The sequence below is a fragment of the Pan troglodytes genome, chromosome 6 (assembly GCF_028858775.2).
Source record: "Pan troglodytes isolate AG18354 chromosome 6, NHGRI_mPanTro3-v2.0_pri, whole genome shotgun sequence".
Taxonomy (NCBI): Eukaryota; Metazoa; Chordata; class Mammalia; order Primates; family Hominidae; genus Pan; species Pan troglodytes.
This window is the reverse complement of record NC_072404.2, coordinates 20,666,353-20,692,624: the sequence shown is the minus strand read 5'-3', so window position 1 is coordinate 20,692,624 and position 26,272 is coordinate 20,666,353. Positions and strand designations below refer to the sequence as shown.

At 34.2% G+C, this 26,272-nt stretch overlaps 1 protein-coding gene across 21 annotated transcripts in view; it reads left to right on the top strand.

Moving 5' to 3' along the window:
• DGKB (diacylglycerol kinase beta) overlaps positions 1 to 26,272 on the top strand; it is an 818,895-nt gene that overhangs the window by 87,319 nt on the left and 705,304 nt on the right. Inside the window, exon 1 of one of the 21 annotated variants that reach the window (XM_054687394.2) lies at positions 16,540 to 16,628. The exons of the other annotated variants lie outside the window; for them this stretch is intronic. The gene's annotated coding sequence lies outside the window, so the exon portion shown is untranslated. Of the gene's footprint in view, positions 1 to 16,539; positions 16,629 to 26,272 lie in introns of those variants that run through there. 21 annotated transcript variants of the gene reach the window in all.

Here is a 26,272-nt window from a genome sequence, read left to right as displayed (position 1 = left end):
TCCAAGTGATGATGTTAAGTAGACAGTGGTTATATGAGGCTGAAATTAAGGGGAGTTGTTGGAGACAAAAATCTGGGAGTTGTTTGTAGACCTGTAACCAGAAGAGACCCCTTAGGGACTGAGTGTACACAGAGAAGAAGGTCCAGTGCTAAGCCTTGGAGTAAACCAATTTTTTTGCAATAGAGAAGAGGTAGAGAAATCTGCAGAGTAATTAAGAAGGAACAGGAAGAGAAAGCCAAGAGAACGCGCTGCCTCTGCTGCCAAGAAAGGAAATGTTTCAAGAAGAAAGAGCTGTGTCAATTGTTGCTGAGAAGTTCAGCAAGATGATTGCGGATCAACTACAGGATTGGGAAAGATGGATCTTTGCTGGCCTTTTAAAGGGGAATTTCAGTGGTGTAGTGGAGCAAAAGCCCGATTGAGGCAGGTAAAGTGTGAATTGTTGGTGTTAAAGTGGAGAGAAAACATATATAATAACCACACAAATAAACAGGAAATCACACCAGAAAATCTTTTAAATATGACACTATTATCTGACCTAGTCAAGAGAATTTGAAAGGCTTTTTGAAGAAATAATTATAAATTGCGATTTGAAGGATGAGTCGGTATTAACTAGATAATAAAGAGAATGCAGAAAAGCATGTAAAAAGACTTTATTGCAAGGCTGACTTAAGAGCTAGAAGTCCATTTTGGCTGGAGTGGGTATGATAGGAGATTAAGCAGGAGTCAGATGGCGCAAGGCTGTTTTAGCTTTAACCTTAGAGCATTGGAAATAATTGAGGATTTAAGGGAGGTGAGGATATGTGGACAGCATAATTTATGTTTCGATGGGATTACTCTAGCTGCAATGTGCTGGATGAACTGCAGGTGGGCCAGATGGAAGGTGGTAGCCAGCCAGCTATTGTGGTAATAAAAGTGAGTGATTATTTTAGCCCAGATTACTGCAGTAATGGTGTCAACGGTGAGAAAGAGAAATTGTAGTGATATTTATGAAGTGAAATTGACAGGGCTTGTGATAGTCTGAAATTAGTATATGAGGAAATGATGTAGAAAAGTCAAGAATGACCTTTAGCCTTCTGGTATTTGCAACAGGGGAGCCAATGCCTTGTACCATTTGAGAGAGAGAGTTCGAGCACGAGTCTTTGGTTTGCTGTTATTTTTGTGTCTCATGAAATCAGTTTAAACGTGTTGAATATGAAGGACTTTCGAACCGTCCTCATCTGCCTACTAGATTTTTCTGTGTATATATCTTGCTGTTACCTCAAGAATAGTATCAAAACTGAGTTTATCTGCATCCTTCCAGACACTTCTTCCCATGTTCAGATCTCCGTCAGCTTGAAATGGTCCCTCTTTCTAGTAACCTCCCAGCTTCCATATTGGCTAATTGAAATTCTATCTTTTAATCTTTTCTGTCTCTGTTGCCTCTCACATTTGTCCTTTTCTTTCAATTTCTGCCCGTACTAGACAATTACAAACTCTCACATTTCACTCGACTGTATTGTTAACTTGCTATATGGTCTTTTCATTTTTAATCCATTCTTGCTTAATACTTGTATTCTATCCTCCTCACTATCAATTTTCTTGTATAGGGTTTTGATTTTCACATGTTCTTGCTCAAAATAATTCAGTAGATCTTTCCTTTATTTTTTCTAAATTAGCCATAGATTCACCTTGGCCTGGCATTCAAGCAAAAAGAAAAAAAATTCTGTAGATTTAGCTTGCTACAATTGTTTAGCACAGTGATTAAGAACTACTTGGTTTAAATCCTGACTTTAGCACTTACTAGTTGTCTGATTTTCATTAAATCATTTAATCACAATGTTCAGTTTTTCAAATGGGATTAATAATAGCAACTCATTTAAATGATTGTTTTAAGGCCTAAATCCATGGAATTATCTTAGCACAGTCCATGGTACAAAATTAACATCAATTGATGCAACTCCTATTATTATTCTATTAATAATATAATAATTTTTAACTGTGCCCCATCCATGTATGTAGGCACGTTTAATCGCTTAATGAAGCACACCTTTTATTTTGTGTCTATGTGCCGCTGTATACTCCTTGCATTCTCCTTCTTCTCTCATAGCAGTTGACCCTCCTCACAAGTTGCTTCCTGTCTAATTTCTTCCATCTTTCCAGGAGCAGCTCTATTCTCACTCTCTCCCAGAAACATTGCTTTCTCTCCCAACCCTTTCTTCATCCACAACTCCAGGTTCTGTTATTCCACCTTTGTATGTATTTTGATGTTAATCTTGTTTGCCTCCTGTATGTCTGTAGCTTTCTTAGATCTTCTGCTACGTGGTTGTCCTTGAGTGCAGGAAATTTATTTGTGTAGTGCCCATAGTTATAACAATATTTGAGAATAAGTGATTGCAGTGTTAGCAATCCCTTCAGTTACATGTAGATATTCTCTCCTTTCCTTCCTACACAGACTGATTTTGGCTCTACTCATCATTCAAGGAACATCAAGTTACCTCGCTCAGATGTTTCTTAAAAATAGGAGCTTTCAAGTCAGCAATCGTCTAAACCAATCAAGGCTAATGCATTTTTCTCTGCTCCCAGGAAGTCTAAGAGCATTTCAACTAAGCCCTTCTGTCAGTGATGGGCCTGCTTTTGCGTTCTAAGTCCTTAGTTTTTTGTTGTTTTTCATTTTCTCTGAGTTTTACATAATTTAAGGAAAGCAGGCTTAGGAGAAATCATGAGGTTAATATTGTTTCACTCAGAGATATCTAATCATTGGGTTCTTAACAAAAAGTGGCATGAAAGAGAATATTTAGTATCTTTTCTGTTTCCTACCTAATTTCCTCTGGTCTAAATTCTGACAATGGCCTTTGGAGCATGAGTTGCCGTTTTGTAGGATGTTCTAAAACATGAATCAGGATTGATTCTTATTTTATTCATGGCTATACTTGGTGGTAATTTACAGAGCCTGAGATGAGGGTTTATTTTTCCCCTCTGAAGGTTTCAGGGATGTTTTTGTCAGGATTTGGAAAATGTGCTCAAGGAGCAGAGTGATAAATTGAGTGCTGCCTCAGAAAAAGTCAGGCTGTCAGGGAACATATTTATCTCCATGTTTGGGAAGCAGAGCAGGAGAAGTACAGATATTTTAAAAAGCTGTGTGAAAACCTTCCAAGGTAAGGGACAAGGTCAATCTGCCATGGCTTCCTATCCATTTTATTTATAACTAAAGGCTGCCTGGAAATAAAGAATGAACTGAAATTCATAATCATTCAAGGATGGACCTTTTCTTTTTTTCCTGTAATACTGAGGGAAAATGGATAGTTAAATGGTTCCGTTTCAATAATGGATGTAGTATAAGAGAAATAAATAATTATATTAAAAATTCTCTCAGTGTTGCCTAGAACAAGGGTCTGATCGTATTTGTAAATAAAGATTTATTGGAACATGGCTGAATTCTTTCGTTTGCATATTTTTAGGGCTGCTTTTGCACTGCAACAACAGAGATCACTAGTTGCAACAGAGACCTATTGGCCCACAAACTCTAAAATATTTTCTATCTGGTACTGTAAGAAAAAGTTAATTGACCACAGGCCTAGAAGGACACCTTAAGATTCAGAGATGTTTATTCCTTTTGGCTCACTTTGTTTTCTATAATGACATTAATACAAAGTTGGCTGTCATTGTGATAAGTGACAGAATGGTGATGGAAGCAGCTATTTATTAATTGGTGGTCTTATTCTACGAATCCACTTGTTTGTTGGGTATCATTGGGTTTAGAACAGGGATAAAAGTGAAAAGAAAAAAATTTATATGTGCTTCTTTCACTACAGCATTTGTTATGACCTTAGTTAAATGTGGCACATAATTAGGTATTATTTGCAGAGCTCCTGAATCCACTTATGTGTGCAAAATGCCAATTAAGCCTTTCGGTTCGGGTTTCTTCTTTTCATAAAGGTTCCGAAAAAGGGACTCTCAAATTTGTTCAAAAGTATGAATAGTCACAGTGGTTAATACAAAACCACGTGGCTCTGAGTGTACACTCCAGCTTGCAGCTATCTCAATCTCCATACAACTAACTCTATTATCTCTATATCTCTATCTCTATGTATATATGTGTGTATTCTCCCACTTTAATATTTATTTTTAAAAGCTAGAAAATTTGATTTCATTCAATATATTCTAGATCTACATATTTTGTGTTATAATATGCATTTGTTTGTGGTTCACTGGCATTCAGTGATAGTCATTTAATCAAACATTACCACTGTGCTCCATCCCAAAGGGGAGCAAAATGGCTTGCTTCCTAATTTTATTGAGGCTTCATACTTTAGGGGAAGATAGACCCTTAAAACTTTGCAAACAAATATATAGGTATATATTGTATATGTGTATACATATATGTGTATATGTAAAATTTATAAGTAAACTACAAATCTAAGTTAGGCAAAGACAACAAAGGAGGAGGAGAAAATATATCCCAGAAAATATCTCTATACATTCATGATTACAACCAAGTACTCCACTGTAATAATGCTACATTTTTTCTGGAAAGCGTGCTTTCATGTCATCAGAAATGACACAACTTTTCTATTCTTCTTAAATCTTCAGCCATTACCTTTTACCCTACTCTCAGATAGCCATATTCCATATTTCATATAGAAATATAAATGAATAATATGTCAAAAGATAACTGCACTCCTGTGTTTATTGCAGCACTATTTAAAATAGCAAAGATATCAACCTAAGTGTCCATCAGCAGATGAGATAAATAAGCAGATAAGATAGGGTAAGATAAGATAAGATAAGGTAAAGAAAATGTGGCATATATACACAATGTAGTACCATTCAGCCATAAAAAAGAATGAAATCAGGTATTCTGCAGCAACATAGATGGAACTGAAGGTTATTATCTTGAGCAAAACAAGCCAGACATGGAAAGCAAAATATTGCATACTTTTACTCATAAGTGGGTGCTAAAAACTGTGCACATGGGTATAAACAGTGGAATGATAGACAATAGAGACTCAGAAGGGAGAAGGTATGGGAAGAGGATGAAGGATGATAAATTATGAATGGGTCAATATATGTTGTTCTGGTGACTGATACACCAAAAGCTCTGACTTGACCACTACACAATCTATGCATGTAACAAAATTGCACTTGTATTGCAAAAATTTACTTAAATAAGAAAAAGAAAGTAGAAATTCAAACATTAAAACAAACAAACAAAAAACAATACTACCTACTAATCTATAATCCTACCTCATCCCTACTCTCTCTCCTTTTACTATTGTGAGCAAAGAAGATATGGTCCTTGTGTGAAATCCAAGACTCTGGTATAAACTCTGACTGTCAAAGACTGCCCTTTTGTGGACCACAGCCTTCAGGTATTCATTCTCTCCCTCTTTCTTTTTCTCTTATCCTCAATTTCTCTTTCAGACTCCCAAATATATCCATATTTACTTTCTCATTTTTTTAACTCCAAATTTTCCTACTTTCTATTAATCTTCTTGAGACCATGAAAATCTCTTGCCTGGGAATGTTCTGTTGAAGTAGAATATTTTTTTAAGTTAAAAATATAACTTACATAAAAAATACAAAATGAGCTTATTTCAAATATGTTATTTGGCTCATTCCTTCATAAAGGAACTAGTAAAATAGCAGGACTGATTCAAAAAAATTAAGAGATGTGAGATTTATAGAGTTGAACAGTTACAGGAATGCAGAAATAAATTTGCCAAAAGTTACTAGAGTGGTTAATGGTGTACAAGGCAATATATACTAACCTTTAGGTTATGGTATAAAAGTCATTTGTATTTCTTTTGGACAAAAATTATTTAAATTTTTCTGAAAGAAGAATCATTAGCATTTCACTCAATCTTCTACAGGTTAACTACGGCTCTTAAAGAGTTCAACATATTCAGGTCAATAGTAAATAGGAAGTTGAAGAAAGGTACACAACCCTACAAAATCAGAAATCTGCACCACAGTGTTCCTGGTACAAAACAACTGGCATTCTACACACATAATATCTAGCAATCATTTTGCCTATTTCCTAATGTTAATAAATGTTTATGACTTAATTGTTCTGCATACACTCTTAATTCCCCATTTACTCTTGAGAAAATGGCAAGAATGTTCTTTTGGCAATTTTGTTATATAGAAATTTAAAATATCTCGGAAAAGTTATCTTAATAAAAATCAAAAGCAAGTGACTTGTTGAGAGAAAATACTTGTTGTCATAATAGGCAAAGGGTTAATTTCCCTAGTGTTCAAGGATGTACTAAAAATGCTACAAAAATGGTGACAGGACTATGGAAATAAGTCAACAGAGTAAGAGCAATGAATTTATAGAGGTGACTCTAATGGCCAAATATGTGAAAAGATGCTCAACTTCAGTAATAGTCATTGAACTGAAGTAATGATCACAATACCAACAACAACATTATAAGCCAAAGTTCTCTCATCAGATTGGCAAAATTTTAAAACATTTGGTAGCATCTAGTCTGGCAATGGTGTAAGGAAATGGTTTCTTATAAATTGTCATAACTCTGTAAATTACTGTAAAATATTAGAAATATATTTTATCATAACTTATTAAAATTCAAATTTCCTATAATCTTTGGCCTAACAGCCTCATTGTTATTTATTTATTCAATAAAATAGACACTTGAATAGAAAGACATATGACAAGGAATTTTTATTGCAGCATTGTTTACTGTAAGACAAAGCTGGAAACGAGCAAATAAACATAAATAGGAATATGGTTGAATTAGCAGCAAAACATTATTCCCTATATATTATGTAGTTGTATAAGCAAATATAAATCTATACACTAAGTTTTAATGGTGATTAAATTAAAGTTACGAGCTTGGTATGAGGCTCCTAGAGACATCGTTACTTTTGATACTTAAGCATTTTGTTAAAAAGAGCATAAACTTCACAATTATAGCTATGAATTATTATAAGTTATTATACATTATTGTATCTCAGCTTCCCTGCTCAAAGTCTTGAGGGGCTTCTTATGGCATGAGGATGCAATCCAAACCTCTTCCATTTGTAAGTTCCTTGCAATTCAACTAGCTATTGTTCCAACTTGATCTTGAGTAACTAGCAATCCATTGCTTCATCTAGAAACAATATACAACTTTTATTTGCTTTATTTATTTATTTATTTGAGATGGAGTCTCACTCTGTTGCCAAGGCTGGAGTGCAATGGCACGGTCTTGGCTCAGAGCAACCTACGCCTCCCAGGTTCAAGCAATTCTTCTACCTCAGCCTCCCGAGTAGCTGGGACTACAGGTGTATGCCACCATACCTGGCTAATTTTTGTATTTTTAGTAGAGACAGGGTTTCACCATGTTGTCCAGGCTGGTCCTGAACTCCTGGCCTTGTGATCCGCCCGCCTCGGCCTCCCAAAATACTGACGAACTTTTATTTTATTTTGAAAGAATGCAACTCTTTCTTACCTTAGAACCTGCCCTTTCCTGACTCACTACCTCTGGCTGGATCCACTTTTTCCATGTTCTGCTACTTCCCTTTAAATGTCACTTTCCTGAAATTACCACTTTGATCCTTCAACTGAAATTATTTCCCCCAGTTATGAATTCTCATAAGGATTCTTAGGGACACAGTTTTTTAAATAGAAACCAAATTGACATCTTGTGAGGCTGAGAAATGCTAAGTAATAGGAAGATTTTGAGTATGCTGGGCATGATGAACTAGAAATTAAATATAATTTTTTAAAACTAGATTCCTATTATGAGAGAAAACAAGAATCAGACATACAATTGTCATTTATTAGTCATTTTGCACAGTTTCTGGATTATTTCACTTTAAGAGAATTTTAACTTGTCATACAAAAGTCTTATGAGGAAAGATTCTTTCAGCATTGAGGTATTTTACCATGGAGAAGAATGAATGGCTTGTTGATTATTCTTCCCAACTAAAGGGACTGTTACTACGAATGCTTTTGTTGGGTCAAAGAAAAGGGTTTTACAAGTTTGTGTACTAACAGAAATATTAAAGATCACAGGGAGATACTTGGGGCTTCATAGCCTTAGGTCATTTCAGATATTTTTAAAAAGTTTCTGCCACTCAGGTTAGTACCTTTTAAAGACATAAATATTTACATAGAAAGCAAGTTTTACTTTAAGAGAGCCTGACAAGATAACGTATGAAATAGCCAAATAACCTGAAAGAAAAGCAAAGTGTTTTTTTATATTTAAAGAGCAAACTCACATCGGAAGTGATAGAAACAGTCGTTCAAATGATACAACTGATCCTGACCGCATTCATTTACTGAATGCAAAGCATGGAAGTTTACCATATTAAATATTTTTTTAGATAGACTGGGCTCCCTAACATAGACAAATAACGAATCTAAACAGAATATTCTATACCTCAGGTCATGAATATTTTGAAATACACTAAAGTAGATTATTTTTATTTGTCATTATTTGAGAAGAGCTACTTTACCTTAATCTGTGAATCATTGTCTTGATATACATTAGTTCTTTGCTAAAACAAATATATCAAGCGTCTGTGTGACATTTTGCTCTGTCTAGTAACAAGACCATGAGTATTTAATTTACTATAACATAAAAGCATGTGTTTTTGAGCACCAAAATATAACAATTTATAGAGCTATAAAATTTATTTTGGTAGTGATGTTTAAATAGATATTGATGACTTTTGATATGAAGTAGAATGGCCGGCAGATCTTATAACCTATAGCCTATATGCTAAAACATATGCAAGATTTGCAATGGATTCAATAGAAGGAAAGAAAAATTAGTTTGTGAAATGTTTTAATAAATCACATGATATAAATAATAAATATTTAAGTCTTTTTTTTTTTTTTTTTTTGAGACGGAGTCTCACTCTGTTGCCCAGGCTGGAGGGCAGTGGCCCAATCTCGGCTCACTGCAAGCTCCGCCTCCCGGGTTCACGCCATTCTCCTGCCTCAGCCTCCCGAGTAGCTGGGACTACAGGCACCCGCCACTACGCCCAGCTAATTTTGTTTTTGTATTCTTAGTAGAGACGGGGTTTCACCATGTTAGCCAGGATGGTCTCCATTTCCTGACCTTGTGATCCACCTGCCTCAGCCTCCCAAAATGCTGGGATTACAGGTGTGAGCCACGGTGCCTGGCCAACTCTTTGATATTTTTAATACCCAAATAAAATTATAGTTTATAAGTGACTCTTCACCTACTTTCAAATTATGGAGTGAAATGTATAGTCACATAAGTGCTCTGGCTGCTGACAGTCTTTTAAAGCTATGATGCAGAGACATTAGAAGAATTGCAAAAGAGAAAGATAAAGCAGTCAGTAAAAATTTTACTCTACATTTCCATTTGTGAATGCAGATAAAATGAAAAGGTGGATGTAAAAACTATTGTTAACTTGTGAATTATTATTGCCGTGGATATTTTCTTGTCAACTTGGTTTATAGATTTATATGTGCAAGGGTAATACACAAATAATTTTTGTGGACAGGCTCTATTTGTTTATGTACATATTTCACTGATAAAATGCTGTTGGCTTTTTTTTTTTCTGTTTTGGGGGCAATCCTAAAGTCACCATAAGTTCGATTAATTAAAAGTGTCTATATTTGTCCTTCTATAAGAATTATTGTCACAAATAGAGATTCTTTATTTGAACAAATACATAAAAATTGTCACTAAAGATATAAAAATTTATAACATGATAATCACTCCCTCAAAGCTGGGAGTTTGATTTAATTTTTCTATATACGATTTTTCCTGATAGCGAGTCAGTATATTTTCAAAAGCTTCAAGGAACGATTGTTTGTGGAACTTAGCATTGTGAAGAATTATTTATTTCTTGGTAAAAGGTTAGAATTTGAAGTCAACTTGGTAAATAAACATTCCTCAAGCATTTGTCACAAGTTCAGTTTTCTGCAGAACATTTGAAAACAAAGGTTATAAGTTATAAACCATTTATTTACGCAAACCTCACAGGGTGATGGAAATGCAATGCCAGAGGGGTCACCCAAAATAAAATTTTTCTTTACTTTTCTTTCTGATTTTTTTGTTTTTTTAAGACAGAGTTTCGCTATTTTTCCCCGCGCTGGAGTGCAATGGCGCTATCTCAGCTCACTGCAACCTCCGCCTCCTGGGTTCAAGGGATTCTCCTGCTTCAGCCTCCTGGGTAGCTGGGATTACAGGCATGTGCCACAACACCTGGCTAATTTTTTTATTTTCAGTAGAGACGGGGTTTCTCCATGTTGGTCAGGCTAGTCTCAAACTCATGACCTCAGGTGATCCGCCAGCCTCAGCCTCCCAAAGTGCTGGGATTACAGGCATGAGCCACCACACCCGGCCATAAAATTTTTCAAAAGGATATTTAAGTAAGAATGAGACCAAAAATTTGGCCAGCTCTCAGCAATCATATAATAGGGGGTAAACCACATGTGGATTCTGAATTCTCTGAGATTAAAAAGAGAGACAACATGTGGTATATAGTTATAAAACTTCCCTAGCATCTCAGCATTGTTATATGAGAAAAAAGTTCTCAATTAACTGTGGTTATATGAGTTCTTTTATGTATTTTCCACATATTTAGTGCTTCTTCGTAGCACTAAACACAGTTTTAGCACATAAAATGTGCAAGATATTGAAATCACAGGCATGGTCTAATTCTTCTATTCTGTAAACAGAATTTGGAGGATATTGCTAATCTTGTTTAGTAAACAACATATAAGAAAAGTAATTTGAAATATAGGTTTTTATTTATAATTTGATTCAACTGAATACAAATATTTACACTGAATGTATGATAATTTTGCTAGGCACAATGTACTTTTAACATACGTTGTCTAGTTAGTTGAGGAGGTATACAGAATTTTGAGTCTATGTCATTGATTGACAATATGTAGCATCACATGATTGAGTCTCAACATCAGTTGTACAGCTACCAAGTCCAGGAAAGCAACCAAGTTGTATGAGCTGAATTTGATGCTACTTGTAAAAACAACAATATAAAACTTACACCATAGAACTCATAGTAAATAAGCAACAAAATCTAAGAAACCTAAGAAGTTTAGGAAAGTTGATTGAATGCTAGCTTGATCAGTAACCAAGTTGATGCTGCAAAGGCGAGCTCCAAAGTGAGGCTTAGCCCGCGAGTGTTCTTGGCCTTCCCCAGGAAAGAATTCAAAGGCAAGCCAGAGGCAGAAGAAAACAGCTTTACTGAACAGGCAGTGTTATGTTTGTGGCCTTGTTACAGCTCTGTCCCTGCTCCTGCAGAGCAGGGCTACCCCTTAGGCAGAGAGTAGCAGCTCACTGCAGTTTTGCAGTCATATTTATATCTCCTTTAATTACATGTAGATTAGAGGCCGTTTATGCAGAAATTTTTTTTAAAGGGGTAGTAACTTTTGGGTCGTTGTATCATTGTCATAGAAAAAGGCAGTAACTCCCTGGTGTTGCCATGGCAATGGTAAACAGACATGGCACACTGGTGGGCATGTCTTATGGAAAGCTGCTTCCACTCCGCCCTGTTTTAGCTAGTCCTCAATTTGATATGGTGTCCAAACCCTGCCTCTGGAGTGGAGTCCTGCCTCCTACCTCAAAGGCAGAAATGTAGACAGGATAGTTATAAAGGTCTTATTTTTTACCTGAATAATGCTCAACCGTGTAAGGAGATGATTTCCTTTTATCCCAAGGGTGTCCAATCTTTTGGCTCCCCTGGGCCACATTGGGAGAAGAATTGTCTTGGGCCACACATAAAATACAACTAACACTAACGACAGCTGATGAACAACACCAACAACAAAAATCACAAAAAAAAAAAAAACTCATAATGTTTTAAGAAAGTTTACAAATTTGTGTTGGGCCACAATCAAAACTGTCCTGGGCAACATGTGGCCCAAGGTGGGTTAGAAAAGCTTGTTTTATCCTTATCTGTTCACTGGGATTAAAATGTCACAGGCACACAGATATGCAATGTATTCAACATGTACACACTTATTAATTTTCATGAATTTCATAATCTTCACTGATAATTACTGAGCAAGAAGATCAACAGTAGTCCTAACAGTTTTGCCTTATCTACTTTTACCAATAAATAAACAAAGGTGAAAGCAAAAGACATTATATTATGCTTGACACAGGCATTCTTATTTCACAATGTTGCAAATTGGTATATTTCAGATTATGGTGTTTAATTACCTATGTGGCTTAATTTTTTAAAAAAGCATGGTGACTCCTAAAAAGTAAATGATTAAAGTACTCCCAGATTTTAAGTTATAAGCAGGTAGAAACAGCAGAATTTTGTTTTTGAATTACACAAAATAGCATTCGGCAGTCAACGAGGATGTTAGAAACAGCCAGGTGGCAAATAAATACAGAGGTATGAAACTTATTTTGTTTGTAGTTTATAGAGACAGCTTCATTTCTTCATAATCATTTATCTTACTGTGATATTGATCAAACTGTTTGATCAGTTATAGTTATTGTTATTATTATTATTATTTTGGTATGCTCCCTATGGCTTTCAGGGGAATTCATCTTAGCTCCATCACATCTATTTAATGGAACACCAAACTTCTCCCTAAACAATGGGTATTTTTTTCTCACAGAAGAAAAACCCCTTACCATGTAAAGGCCCTTGTGGAATTATGTAAAATATCTAGCTGTTTAATTCTTTTTTACTTCCCCGTTACTCTAGCAAAATAAAAAAGTTTGGGAAGGGAAGATACTGTAAAGCTGTTTTTTCCTACTTCTTTTGGAAAACCAACTTGAATATTTACATGCAGGGGACTATGTGATCTAAAACTTTATATTGTATCTACTAATAAATCTGTGTGGGGGAATTGATTTGGAATAATGCCTGGAAGATCGGCATATAATTTTGTTGCAGTTCTTGCTTTTTTCAGTTGTTACTGTAAAAAGCAATATTTCAGATGGCTTTAATCTTTTATAGCAATATTCCCCCACATCTTTTATTATTGTTTTTCCATACAGAGGAAACATATTAACTACCCCATTTATAGATATGTGTGTGTGTGTATATCCTTCTATATATAGAAAAAGAGAGAGAGAGAAAATTATATGATATGTGCTTTGTAAAATATTATAGTGGACTTTCCTCACTATAATCTCGTAAGATTTTGTAGATACAAAAATTGGGATTCTCATAGATTATGTTCATCTGATAATATTAATATAAATGAATGAAAACTATACATTAATGTTAGTGGATTAATCTGAAATGTGGAAAATGCATGCTGTTTCCAATGCTAAGCTATCAACTAACTTGTCTCTCTAAAAATTGTATTTTTGTAAATGTATGTCTGCTTAAATTATCAATCAGTTCAAGTGTGGTTTAGTAACTCCTAATTAAAGAAAAGTGAGTAAGGCAGCCAAAGAGCCTGAGACTTACCAGAGAATATCAGGCTCTGAATTTGTACGTATTTTAAAACAAGTTTCTCAAGGAAGTGTTTGTCCTTGTGTATGTGTAAGTGGTGCTGCTGGATAACTGAGTACATCCCTTCTTCATCTTCAACTGGAGAAACTCAACCTTTGTTTGATACATAGGCGTACTGGTAGAATTTTATTTAAAGACAGATTACTGTTACTAAAAATGTTTTAAAATTAGTACTGCATATTATTTGTTTCATTGTTAGTAATACAGCATTCTATTTTTATGTTTTGATTAATAAGATTGTTATTCCATATTTTATACCAACTACTTATGTAATATTTTACAAAGAGGTTACCAATGTAATACATACAGCCATTACTAAATTCTAACTATTATATTTATTTTTAGAAACTGAATACTTTTAAAATAATTTTCACTTAATTCAGACTTTTGGCAATCGTGAATCTATAATTTTGGAATATAAGGGCAACTTTGCTAGAAACAGTGGACTCAAAGTTAAATATAAATTGTTTTGTATGTACATATTATTGAAAAATGTGCATACATATGTATGTGTATATATATATAGTATATATAAACTTCTATAATAAGAAGTTAATGGCGATTAGGTTGGTAATATTTATCTTTATTCTTTTGATTTGAATCTTTTCCCACCAAAATTATAGATACATTGTTCAAAATAAAAATCTAATGTTCTTGAATTTCTATAGTTTGTTATGCTTGAGTAAATTTCTAAACTTATAGCAGCCTTATTATCTTCCTGCCTTATATCTTTACTCTGTGATCAGAATATAGAAAAATTAAATTCCATGTTTTAAGACGTTTTCAGTTATGGTACTATTAAACAGGCTATTATCATGATTAAGAACAAAATATGAAAATGCCTATTTATCTTTTATACTTGAACAAGTAAAAATGGGCTAAACTAAGTGAGTATTTGAATGCAAGACCACAGAAAGTGTAATAGAAAGGGGTGCTAGCCCCACTGACCTTATGTCAAGAAAGTTATTACCAGACAAGAACTTCCCAAAGATAAAAAGTTATTCCTGAGAAGTTCAACGAACATTCATGAAAGTTCTGTTTCTCAGCCAGGATGCTTTTTGATAACAAAATCTTTTAGGGTAGTTTGAATTTCCCATTACCTAAGTCAATTATTGTAGATTATTTTCGTTTCTGGTTACTTTTTAGAACTTACACTTTGGCATCAGAGGCAAGGGATTACATTTTAATGTGTTATGATTATCATTAAATATTTGTGTTCTTACTCTCTTGATTATCAAATAAAATGTTGAATTCTTAGCTCCTTTTGTATTGGCTCTGATTTTTAAATTGGAAAATCTTTTTAAATTGGAAAGTATTAGAGCTTTATGAAATATATTATATAATATACATTATAAATATAAATTATATTATATAAATATATGTTACATAAACAAGCAAATTTAGAATTTTAGGAAGCAGTTCCCCTTTCCCAGAATCCAAGAGTGAAGCTACAAGAGTGTCCTTGAGTAAAGAAACCTTGAGGCCGCACAGTATCTAATGTCTGTGAAACAAGCTTCGATTTCAGAATTTTTGCAGCAACTTAGTTTCTTTAAACAGTGAGTATAATGGTGTCACTGTGCTTTATAAACATTCACCAAAATACTACATTATTCGTTTAACCAAAATTTATCCAGTATCTACCTTAAATAGGACCTATGTTAAGCATAGAGAGTGCATATAACATAAGGCAGAAGCTTAGCTGTGAAGTTACTTTCTGTAAATTCTGCAATTCTAGAGCAGGTGTTGACAAATAGTTTTCATCACATATGCCAACATCAGTCAACCGGTAGTATTTGCCTATAGTGTGCTCTGTGGAGATCCTGAGTCTGCTGCCTCTGGAATCATCAGCAAAATGTTTTAATCATTTATTTGTGATTGTTGCTAGTGGTAGCAGGTATAGCGTATGTTTGTTATTCCTGTTCTGCCGCTCTTATTTAGAAATAACATTTCATTGGAGAAATTGGTGTCATTTATAAGTTGCATATTTATGCAATGAGAAATATGAACAGATTAATATCTGACAGATTCTTATTATATTAAACCCTAGAGATGACTTATGATGCTTGATCCTTCATCTTTGAAAAATTCATATTTAGTTTTAGATCTAGTGAATCACCACTTTGCCCTTTGCTTCACAAAGAACTGGTAGAGGTTAATGTTCCTGAGAATCCCGGTTCTGTCTTGAAGATCGCTTTATTTAGGGCAAAGTGCCGTATAAATCATAGAAGCTTTAGCAAAAAACTTCAGAGAATACTTGTATTTCGAACTTCTAAAGGATATTTAAAATAAAAGTATGAAAACTAAATGGGTAAAATTGAAAATTCATTTTAATTATAATCCACTAATGGATTATAATTAATGGTGATGGATTATGGCATGATGCCATCCATCACCACACCTCCCCATACATAGCAATCTGCATAATAAATATGTTAATATTTTTGTAAAATATAAACAGTGCTAGGCACTTAGAAAAAGCTCACAAAATGCTTATTAATGATTTGATAGATGAGTGAGCTGCGTGTTCCTAATATATTTTTTCAGCATTGTGTTACGCATGTTTTATAAGAAACAGAAGGCCTAATTCTTCTCAGTCAGTCTAAATTCCAGGTGATCATAGCATACCAAGTATCTAGGCGTATTAGCATCCCCATACCAGAGAACAGCAACAGCTTCATAAGTAAGTGATAAACTGTACAAGATTGACTCTGAGGATAGTAAATTGGAGTAGGGTGGATCATGGTAACTAAAGACAATCTTTTTCAAAGTGATTAGACTATTTACTCTTTGACCAGCATCTCCCCTTTCCCATCACATTTTGTCAACCCCCACCAGCCTCTGATAATAGGAGGAATGAATTCTGGTGACCTATTGCACAGCATGGTGACTATAGTTAATAAAAATGTATTATGTATTTTGAAATTGCTAAAAGAATGGATTTTAAGTGTTCTCAATACAAAGAAATGATACATATATGTGGTGATGGATATGCTAATTAGCCTGATGTGATCATTCCACAGTGTATATATGTACCAAAACATCACATTTTACCCCATAAATATATAGTTATTATTTGTTAATTTTCTTTTTTTTAAGACAAAGTCTCGGTCTGTCACCCAGGCTGGAGTGTAGCGGTACTATCTCGGCTCACTGCAACCTCCCCCTCCTGGGTTCAAGCGATTCTTCTGCCTCAGCCTCCTGAGTAGCTGGGATTACAGGTACACGCCACCATGCCCGGGTGTTTTTGTATTTTTAGTAGAGACGGACTTTCACCATGTTGGTCAGGCTGATCTCAAATGCCTGATGTCACGATCTGCCCTCCTCGGCCTCCTAACGTGCTGGGATTACAGGCATGAGCCATCACACCTGGCCAATTATTTGTTAATTTAAAGTAAAATATAATGTTAACAAAAGTTCGTACTTAAGTCTTTGTCAGGATTTCCATAATTAGAGAAAACAGGAAAATAATTTTTCAGAGATGGTTGGGAAATTTTTCTGAGCAGAAGGCAAAGGTATTTTCTAAAGAATTAACTCATTATGTGTTTACTCTTTTCATTTTACTCATTTATTCAATATCTATTGTTTGAGCACATAAAATGCAGATTACAGGAAGCTACAAGGTAGAAGAAACAGGAGAGTGGAGAGGGCACTTTATCTGAGGTATCTGTAGGCTACCTAGTTAAAGATCTCCAGTGAGTATATGGCTCTGTGGGCCTGGATGTTAGGTGAGAATGGTGGGCTGCAGTTAAGTTTAGAAAGGTTTTTCATACAGGTGGCAATGGAATCCATAGATCTGAATAAGACCACTCAGGGAATAGCATCTAGAGCCAAGACACCCAAGATGCAACTCTGGGTCCCGATATTTAACATGTTGATAGAAAAAACTGCTAAATAAAAATTCTAAAATAGAGAGGTTGGAGAAGTCAGGAGAGAGTGTAATAAAAAAATCATGGGTTATAAAACATTATTTAAATTGTCTTCCAGATCATAAACTAGATCTGGTATAGCATGAGCATTAGTGAGTCATCTCTTGTTTGTTTATTACTGTGTCATAACCCATCAATACTGACTGGATATGTGTAAATATATGTAAATATATAGCAAAATTAATTTAAATATATGAATATATATTGTGTATATAACTGTTGAAAAACATTAGTAACTTAAGTATAGAATAGAGAAGTGCCCATGCATAGTAATTATGTATAATATATTCTTCCCTATTAATGGTCTATTTTCACATAGTTCAGTGAGAATAAACTCACAGAAAAGCTTTTGTTGAAGTATGATTGATTATATTTCATTTTAAAAGTAAAGCATGTAATTGCTTGATATGAATTATTTTATTTTTTCAAGAATGAGCATTAATAAAAAATACCATGATAGCACATGACAGTTTAAACACTTTTCTAAAAATACAAAGAATGTTTCTTAATTGGAGGAGTGTATATCGATTGTAAAGTTGTAATACAATGTGTCAGGAAAAAATAAAAGAAAACCTTTAAGCTTTAAAATATACAAGAAATTACAGACCCAGTTAAACCTTAAGTGTATAATCCTGTCAAAATCTGACAGGATTTCAAAGTCTCCAAGGTAAACCCCAATGTGAAGTAAAAGGCAAGGCTAAAATCTAAATTGAATTTGTTTTCTAAGAACTGCAATAGATTATTTTTAGTTTTCATTACTCATTTTGATGAAGAACAATTTTTTTTAATGTAATATTCCCTTTGGCAAGATGCCATTCCTTATCTCTATGGGCTTGGTTATTTTAGAGATTGACATGCCAGGTCAGAAATGATAACATTTAGTCATGAAGAATTCTGACAATGTTTGGATTAAAACACCTAGAAGGACTGTCGTTACAATTTGATAAAAATGTTCTATCTTTACCTCTAAGACAAACAGTGGTGAGGATTTCTTTCTCCAAGTGTCTTCATGGAGCTGTTTTATGTCTTGATCTTCCCTGAGGAATTTAAAATTTGCATCCATGCAAGGAAGCAAAGAACTAACAGTTTACTAACACTGATTTAGTGCTTAAATATGCAACAGAATCTGCTAGATTCTGAAGTATTGCCTTTAATTTCACCTCAGCTTTGAGGTAGTCACCATTTTCCCACATTATAGTTAAGAAGGAAAATTTACCTTCTCTTCCATTTCTAAAGAGGAAGAATGGAAAGTGGAAAATTGGAGAAATTGAGGAGAAGGGCAATTTCTCATTAAAGGTAAAATGATGGGGAGAGTTAAAGGGAAGAAGTGAGAAGAAATTGGGATGAGGGACAGAGCTAGAGCTACTATTCCACATAGAAGGTCTGTGAAGTCCGAGGTTAGGAGTTCGAGACCAGCCTAGCCAACATGGTGAAACCCCATCTCTACTGAAGATACACAAAATTAGCTGGGGGCATTGTGGCACACGCCTGTAATCCCAGCTACTCAGGAGGCTGGGGCAGGAGAATCGCTTGAACCCAGGAGACGGACATTGCAGTGAGCCGAGATCCTCCACTGCATTCCAGCCTGGGCGACAGAGAGAGATGCCATCTTAAAAAAAAAAATGAAAAGGAAAGAAAAAAGAAAGTCTGTGAAGTCTGACTATAGAAGAAAGTGGCAAGAGGCAAGCATAGGGGGCAGTGACAGAAGGGGCATTTTGCTTTGAAAAATGTGTACCATAGCTGCTGCCTCTGTATTTTTCCACAAAAGCATCCACAAAATTCACATTATTGTCAGTGAAAGACTGACCCTCGGAGGGTTCTTGGTTACATCAGAGCCAGAAGAAGAAGGTCTAGTTACATGGACATATGTTGATGATGAAATGGAGACGCAGAGGTGTTAATTAGGATTAAAAATTGGGATTCAATCCACGCCGGTCTGACTTCAAATCTCAATTGTCTTGTTCCCGTATCTCTTTTCGTGCAATTTGAAATCAGCTGTAAATCCAATGGGGAGCACCTCAAGAATGCGGCAGGATTCTTCGCTGAAGCTACCTTAATTAGTGCTAATGATGTTTGACTGGGACAGCTGATTTGATTGTTTTGGCAGATACCTCAGTTAAAATTAGACATAGGTTAAGGAATCCATGCTAATTGTTTTTACATGCATATGCTAAGGAACCGTATTTTCTCTGCTCGGCTATTTATTTATAAAGAGCGTTCTCAAAGGAGTAAACAGAAGCTTAAATTAGTTTTACGATCTATTAAAAGAAAATGAAAATATGATTAATTATGGATATTTATATGAGTTAATTACATTTATATTTTAATAATTTATACATATTTAGAGGTTTATAATTAGTTTTCACAAACAGTATGCAGCAAATGAGGTTGAAAAAAGTTGTGCTCCACTATCAGGAAACACAAAATCAGTTTTTAAATGTAAGAAGTATACATTGGAGCAAAGATAGTCTTTCAACAAATGAACATCCACATTAAAAAAATGTGGAACAAGTGAACATCCACATTAAAAAAAAAAAAAACAGAATCTAGACATAGACCTTACATTCTTCACAAAAATTAACTTGAAATTAATTGTAGACCTAAATATCCAATGCAGTAGTAGCGAAATCTTAGAAGATAAGAGAATACTTAGATGACCTTGAATATGGTAATGACTTTTCAGATACAACACCAAAGGCAGAGTCCATGAAAAAAATTGATAAACTGAATTTCATTAAAATTATAAGAAAAACTTCTGTGAAAGACAATTATCAGTGATTAAGAAGACAAGGCACAGACTGAGAGAAAATATTTGCAAAACACACATCTCATAAAGGACTTTTATCCAAATTACAAAGAATTCTTAAAACTCAACAATATGGAAACGAATAACTCAATTAAAAATGGGCCAAAGACTTTAGCAGACACTTAACCAAAGAAAATATACAGATGTTAAATAAGCATGTGAAAAGAAGATGTTCTACCTCATATGTAATCAGTGAAATGCAAATTAAACATCAGTGAGATATTACTACACACTTATTAAAATGGCCAAAGTCTGGAACACTGACAACATCAAACGCTATTAAGGATGTGGAGAAACTGGAACTCTCACTCATTGCTGGTGGGAAGCAAAATGGTGTAGTCACTTTGAAAAACAGTTTGGTGGTTTCTACGAAATGAAACATTCTTTCTGTGTGATCCAATCATCAAGTGCCTTAGTATTTACCCAAAGGATTTGAATAATTATTTCCACAAAAATCTGCATATGAATGTTTATAGCAGTTTCATTAATAATTGCCAAAACTCGAAAGCCACCAAAATGTCCTTCTAGGGTGACTAGATAAATAAATGATCATATATCCAGACAATGGAATATTATTCAGTGCTAAAAAGAAATTAGCTATCAAGCCATGAAAAACATAGAGGAAGCTTAAATGCAAATTACTAAGTGAACAGCTATATACTATATGATTCTAAGTGTATATAACATTCTGAAAAAGGCAGAATTACAGAACAGTACAAAAGATCAGTGTTTGCAAGGGGTTGTGGGGAGGGAGGGATAAATAAGTAGAACAATAAGCATTTTTAAGGCAATAAAACTACTCTATAAAATGAAGAACACATCATTATACATTTGTCCAAACCCATAGAAAGCGCAAGGGAGATCCTAATGTAAACTATGGACTTTGGGTGATTATGGTGTCTCATTGTAAGCTCATCAGTTGCAACAAATGTACCACTCTGGTGGGGAATTTTAAAAAGAGTGGAAGCTAGGGATGTATATGGGCAGGGATATGAGAAAAATCGCCGTACCTTCCTCTTAGTTTTGCTATGAATCTAAAATTGCTCTTTAAAAAAAATTAAGTCTTTAAAAAACAAGTCTATGCTCCTCTTAGCCAGGACTCTTGTGTTGGAAGTAACCTTCCTCTATTACCACTTCTCATCTCCCTTCTATTATGATCTGTATTTTTGTATTCATCTCTGTGTCTTTGGTTATACAGGGAAATGCCTTATTTTCTACCTTAACTCATGAAAGTTATATTTTCAGTGGTCTCTTTAGGTTTTACTTTTTCTCAAGTACATTTCAAGTTATTCTGAGCCATACAAAGTCCTCTATCCCTCAACCTTACCTCTCTCATTTTAGCTTAACTCTATTCATGGTCTTCTTTTTACTCAGCACGTGCTTTTGGAGTAATTATCTCTCGTATGCACATGATGACTCCCAAATCTTTAAATTCCACCTCAATTCCACCCTGGATTACCACTCTGGCATTTACTCATTCTCACTGTATATGATGGCTTGAATATTCTACAGAGAATCCACCAAAGTTCAGCCAAGATACAGGAACCATTTTAGGCATTTGGTAACAAAGACAATGGAAAAAAGAAGCCAAACGGAGAATAGCAACAGCAGGAAGCCACTACTACTTTAGAATTGAAGACAGTAAAGAGAAGTTTTAACAATAATCCAAATGTTAAAGCTGTCCTGGGGGAGCTTAGTCCACAGTGGGATGGCCAATAAGGTGAGGAGCTAGAATTATAAATGAGATGCAGCCAACTGCCAGAAATAGAACTATCCACATGCAGGCAGGGCAAGAGAGAAGAAATACCTTGAGTACTCCTACTTCCTTCATTCCTATGAGATAGTTTGGTAAACCCAGATGGCAAGGGCGCCCAGGAAATGTAGTAGGAGAAATGGCAATGGAACTGAGGATAAATAAGCAAGAACTGGGATTCACAGATAGAGAAATGCAACATAATTTTTATTCAACTCATTTTTTCTTAACCCTAACACAAGTCTGTTGCTCCTCCAGAGTTCCATTAATGGAATTAACGTTTACATGGGTCATCTTGATCACATTTTAGTTCACCAATAGGTCATCAATTCTTTACAATTTTAACTCTGGAATTGCCTTTTCCTCTTCGTCCCTCATCTCTGCTGCTGTGACTTTTGCGTCTACTCTTAATATGTCTCTTCTAGTACCCATGCAAGGCATTCTCATTAGCAGCTCCACCTCCAGTCTTTCCTTAAATGTTAGCAGAATTCTGTCTGGAAAATGAATGAAACCATGAAATTCTCCCACTTGTATTTTAAAAATAGTTACCCATCCCTAAAGGATTAAGTCTTAAGACCTGATCTGGCTTCTAGCCCCGTATTTTTTTTTTTTTTTTTTGTCATCATCTCTTATCCCTTTGTCCATAGCCTCTGCTCAGTCCTATTACATGGCTTGTAACACCCCGACTGTTGTACATTTCTCTGTCTTTAAGTATATTGTTCTTTCTGCCTGGCTAATCGCTGCTGCTTCTAGAGGATTCTGCTCTGATATCCTATTTTCTGCAAAACCTCTTCTCTAAAGCCCGGAATCAATTGTTTCCTATCACTCAATATACCTGGGCATAACTCTATTTGTATTTTTCTTTCTATATTCAAAATACATACATAACATTTATTTCCAATCAGACTGTATAATTTTCAAGGGCAAATATTGTGTTTCATTTACCTTTGTATCACTAGAATGTGGTAACATGCTAGGCCTATTGTGGACACTACATAAAGACATATTGATTGAAGGATGGTGCCTTTCAAGTGCTCATATGATCCATTAAGATAGCTCTACTCTGATTACATGGTTGTGTTTGTATGTGCATGTGTATGTTTGTTTTTATTGTTTTTTGGTGAATATTTGACATAGATTCTGCTATTTAAGTGATTTAAACACAACTAGGAAAACACAGAAAGTTATCTGTAACAAACTATTATGTAAAATAAAATCATATAATTATAAAATAACAAATACAATTGGTTATAAATTTTCAAATAATTTCAATTTTCCAGTGTCAATGTTCCCTTTTTTTTTTTTTTTTTTTTTGAAACAGAGTTTTGCTCCCATTGCCCAGACTGGAGAGTGCAGTGGCATGATCTTGGCTGATCGCAACCTCTGCTTCCTGGGTTCAAGTGATTCTCCTGCCTCAGCCTCCCTAGTAGCTGAGATTACAGGCATGTGCCACCACGCCTGGCTAATTTTGTATTTTTAGTAGAGATGGGGTTTCTCCATGTTGGTCAGGCTGGTCTCGAAGTCCTGACCTCACATGATCCACCCTCCTAGGCCTCCCAAAGTGCCAGGATTAGAGACGTGAGCCACCACACCCGGCCTCCATTTTTAAGTTAATTTTTTTTAATTTAACATATACTGCCCCAGAATCATTCTTACCACAAAAAACATGAAAAGTTGATGTGGTGTTGGATGTGTTAATTAGCTTAACTGAATCTTTCTATAATGTACATGTAGATCAAAACATTTCATCATATCCCATAAATATACACAATTATTATTTGTCAATTACAAATAAATTTAAAACTTTAAACTATATTTTAATTCATATTACAACATTCTTATTTAGGTAGCACTGTAAGTATGTAGTATATGCCCATCTCTATTATGTTTACAGTGATTTTCTACTTTCTCCTATATTAAAGTGATGTGGTTTAGAATTAATATAAAGATGAAATTTTCCAAATAGTGTATTGGGAAATTTTAGTTTTATAGTTAATTTAAATTATTTAATTTTTAATATAAATATTATTACCTTCTTGACCATAGTTTAAAAATATGACTAATAATTTTTAAATCTAAATGAGAAAAATATTTATAAAACATAAAAGACACAGATGGTTAGTACCTAATATAAAATATTATATTAAGAAAATTGGTAGAAAATACTCAAAAATTTGAAGAGACAATTCACACACAAACTCACACACACACAATTACGAATGCTTAATAAATATGGAAAGTTTCACAACGTCTCTAAAATTTAAGGGGATACAATTTAAATGGTTTGGCACTTTCAACTACCACATAAAAACAAATTAAAAATAATATTATTAAAAATGATATCAAGCATTTAATTTCAGCCCTCCACCATGACCAAATCTACATTTCCTGACTTTTTATAGAAATGTTCCTATTGTGACCTCTTACAGTATCTAATGTAAAATGAGTTCTGTCGAAAGGCATTTAAAATAATCATTTCAGAGGGAAAGCAGAGAAAAAAAAATCAAAGGTTAGTATACTAAATTTTGTGGCTATATAATATGTTTAACACAGTAGAATTAAAGTGGCTGAAATAAAACACAAATATCCAAAATAGTGAATGTTGAATGAAGATGTAAAGTTGCATTATATGTTAAAAAACAGTGAACAATTTGTACAGAGAAGTTATAAGCGTTCTTAATTCTTTTCTTTTGGCTTTTTTCGCTTTGAATTCTGTGCTTTTAAATACAAGCAAAAAACATTTAGTCCGTATATAAGGGAGGCAACAGAGTATAGTGTAATTACAATTGGCTAAGAGTTGAGGCTCCTTTATTGAACTCCAAGAGTTTGAATTCTGGCTTCTTTGCTTATTAACTGTGTGACTTTTGGCAAATAATGTAAACTCTTCATGTCAGTTTTCTTATCTGTAAGATGAAAATAATATTATTATAATACCTCACCCAGAAAGTTGTTATAACCACTAAATAAACATAAATTCTAAAAAATGTACTTAGGTTATAGAGAACACTTAAAAATCATTAGCAGCTATTGTAATGTACAGCATGGTAATTGAACACTGGATTATTTACTTGAAATTTGATAAGAGGGTAACATTTAGTGTCCCTATCATGTACATACACATACATACACACAGTGGTAACTATGTCTGGTGATGAATGTGTTAATTAATTTGACCGTGGTCATCATTTCACTATGTGTACACATATCAAATCATCTCCTTGTATGCCTTGAGTATACACAATTTTTATTTGTCAATTTTACCTCGGTGAAGCTGGGGGGGAAAGAAAATAAGATTCTCAAGTTCATTGATAGTTAAGGAAGGAAAAATTTAAAATCACAGTATCATTTCATATGGATCATGTTGACTAAATATAAGAAGTCAGATATTATCAAGTATTGATGATAATGTGGATCAGTGGTAAGTGCTGGTGGTCATATAAATGAGAAACACTCTTTGGAAAACGGTGACGCATCACCTTACAGGTATAAGAATATTCCTAACAGCATTTCCATAAGAACAAATCTTGCAAGCAGCTCAAATGCCCTTCAACAGTAGAAGAGAATAATTGAGATGTATTCAGACAATGGAATCGTCACAGCAGTGAAAATGAAGGAATTCAGTTCTATGCCTCAATGTAGATGAATCTCAAAAAACATAATACTGAGGAAATGAAGCAAGCACAGACAAATAAATAGAGTATGATTTCATCACAGTAAAGTTCAAAACAGGCCAGGCCATAATAGGTGGTAAAACTATATAGATAATCATAAAAACATAATGAGAAACAGTGTGAAAGGGAGTGCTCTAAGAGACAGGCAAACAGACATCTAATATGCTGGTAATGTTCTATTTCATAAACTGCGTAGCAGGTACAAGGGAGGGTACTTTATTATTTTTCTTTCAACTTTTTATATAATCCTATACATTTCCTATATGTACAATGTATTTCACAAGTGAAATGTTTAAATAATGAAAAAAAGATCAGCTATGTTTACTATATTTGAAAGCTTATTGCTAACAATTTTTTTTGGTTTTTATTTTTAGCTATATCAGAAACTTCTTAAATATGGATTATATTGAAAGTCAAATATTTGAATACGTTTTTATACTCAAAAAATCTATGTAGTAACGGTATTTTCTTTTTGAACATATAACTGAGCAGAAATAGTTTTGTACATTTTATTGGATGCCTCAAGTTTAGAGAATATGAAATATAAAATATAAAATACACAAACAGTATGACTTATATACCAAGCATGGTGGTCAGAGAATTTCAGTGGTCTAGGATTTATTACACACATATGCCAGATACCTGGAAATACAAAGAGATTGTGTGAAAATCACTTAGGTTTTGCATTCTGAGTCTGAATTCTCCC